We start from the raw sequence: 2569 nt of genomic DNA, 5'->3' as shown, positions 1-2569 counted from the left end.
CAATGTTTATTTTTGCATTATTACTTTTCCTCCTCACCTTCTAAAGCTATATTAACAGGACGGAATGACCATGCAGAATTCCGCAGGAATATTCCACACAGCATTCTGCTGCACTATGCATACTGCAGAATGTTAACCCCTTAAGGACGCAGGACGTAAATATACGTCCTGGTGAGGTGGTACTTAACGCACCAGGACGTACATTTACGTCCTAAGCATAACCGCGGGCATCGGAGCGATGCCCGTGTCATGCGCGGCTGATCCCGGCTGCTGATCGCAGCCAGGGACCCGCCGGCAATGGCTGGCAATGGCCGACGCCCGCGATCTCGCGGGCGTCCGCCATTAACCCCTCAGGTGCCGGGATCAATACAGATCCCGGCATCTGCGGCAGTTCGCGATTTAAATGAACGATCGGATCGCCCGCAGCGCTGCTGCGGGGATCCGATCATTCATAACGCCGCACGGAGGTCCCCTCTCCTTCCTCCGTGCGGCTCCCGGCGTCTCCTGCTCTGGTCTGTGATCGAGCAGACCAGAGCAGGAGATGACCGATAATACTGATCTGTTCTATGTCCTATACATAGAACAGATCAGTATTAGCAATCATGGTATTGCTATGAATAGTCCCCTATGGGGACTATTCAAGTGTAAAAAAAAATGTAAAAAAATGTAAAAGTAAAAAAAAAGTGAAAAATCCCCTCCCCCAATAAAAAAGTAAAACGTCCGTTTTTTCCTATTTTACCCCCAAAAAGCGTAAAAAACATTTTTTATAGGCATATTTGGTATCGCCGCATGTGTAAATGTCCGAACTATTAAAATAAAATGTTAATGATCCCGTACGGTGAACGGCGTGAACGAAAATGTATATGCAAATGTGGTATAAAAAAAAAAGTACAGATCATGGCGCAAAAAATGAGCCCCCATACCGCCGCTTATACGGAAAAATAAAAAAGTTAGAGGTCATCAAAATAAAGGGATTATAAACGTACTAATTTGGTTAAAAAGTTCGTGATTTTTTTTAAGCGCAACAATAATATAAAAGTATATAATAATGGGTATCATTTTAATCGTATTGACGCTCAGAATAAAGAACACATGTCATTTTTACCATAAATTGTACGGCGTGAAAACAAAACCTTCCAAAATTAGCAAAATTGCGTTTTTCGTTTTAATTTCCCCACAAAAATAGTGTTTTTTGGTTGCGCCATACATTTTATGATATAATGAGTGATGTCATTACAAAGGACAACTGGTCGCGCAAAAAACAAGCCCTCATACTAGTCTGTGGATGAAAATATAAAAGAGTTATGATTTTTAGAAGGCGAGGAGGAAAAAATGAAAACGTAAAAATTAAATTGTCTGAGTCCTTAAGGCCAAAATGGGCTGAGTCCTTAAGGGGTTAAAGAAACCCTGAATCCGCCATTCGCAGGAAGAATAGACTTGTCTATTCTTTCTGCAGGTTACGCACAGAAATGCAGTGCCATCTGTGAGATGGCGCATTTCGGAGTAATCCTATTGCCCGCTGGATCATTTAAATGTGTGGAATGTCCACCCGTGTTTTGCACGTGGATATTCTGTACATTTTTGGCCATGTGAACCAGGCCTAAGAGTCATAATTTTTTTTCCTTCTACAGAGCCATTTGAGGGTTTATTTTCTGCAGGACCAATAGTACTTCGGAATGACAAATTTTGCAGGGTTAAAATTAAAAATTAAAAAACAACACAATTTTGCTTCTTTTAGGGGTTGCATTTTATGGTAAAATTGACATGTTATTTGTTCCGTGGGTCAGATTCATTATTTTATTTTACGTCGTTATCCTTTTATAAAAACTTTTGTTTAGTTTGGGCACATTAATTTTGCAGGTGTGCCTGAACATAGATTTGTGCAACAATTCATGAGGTCTAGAGGTTTAGCAGTTTTGTGTAAATGCTCTACGTGGAGTGGTAGCACATTCATCAAATGCGACTTTCGCACGAAAAGTAGCAAAAATCTCAAAAACATTGCAAATCTACACCAGCCCAAACCTGGCTTACAAAACTGCCTTCGGAGAGCATTTTTAAAAATGCACAAAATTTCTGTGCAATGGGGTAAAAGTCACTGAAAAAACAGTGTAAACAATTCGAAGTTTTGCCCCCAATGAATTTAATAGCTCTCACAAGAATGCACTGTGCAGGCAAGATACTGAGCCATGGGGAGCAGAAAAAAAGGCCTAGGCGGTAACAGGCTGGCGTTAGTTAGGCTGGGGAGGGCCAGTAACAATGGTCCTCGTCCACCCGGGTAACGTCGGCCTGTTGCTGCTTGGTTGGTATCTGGCTGATACTGAAAATAGGGGGAACCACACACGTCTTTTATTTATAAAAAAAAAAAAAAGAAAAACATAGGGTTCCCCCTATTTTCAGTATCAGCCAGATACCAACAAAGCAGCAACAGCCTGACATCACCAGGGTGAGCGAGGACCATTGTTACTGGCCCTGCCCAGACTAAATAATGACGGCCTGTTACGGCCTAGGCCCAGGAGTGCCATAATTGATGCTTCGGGCCTGCTGGTTTAAAAAAAACACTACCCCACAG

This window comes from Hyla sarda, chromosome 3 (assembly GCF_029499605.1).
Source record: "Hyla sarda isolate aHylSar1 chromosome 3, aHylSar1.hap1, whole genome shotgun sequence".
NCBI classification, from domain to species: domain Eukaryota; kingdom Metazoa; phylum Chordata; class Amphibia; order Anura; family Hylidae; genus Hyla; species Hyla sarda.
Note: the sequence above shows the minus strand (reverse complement) of the source record.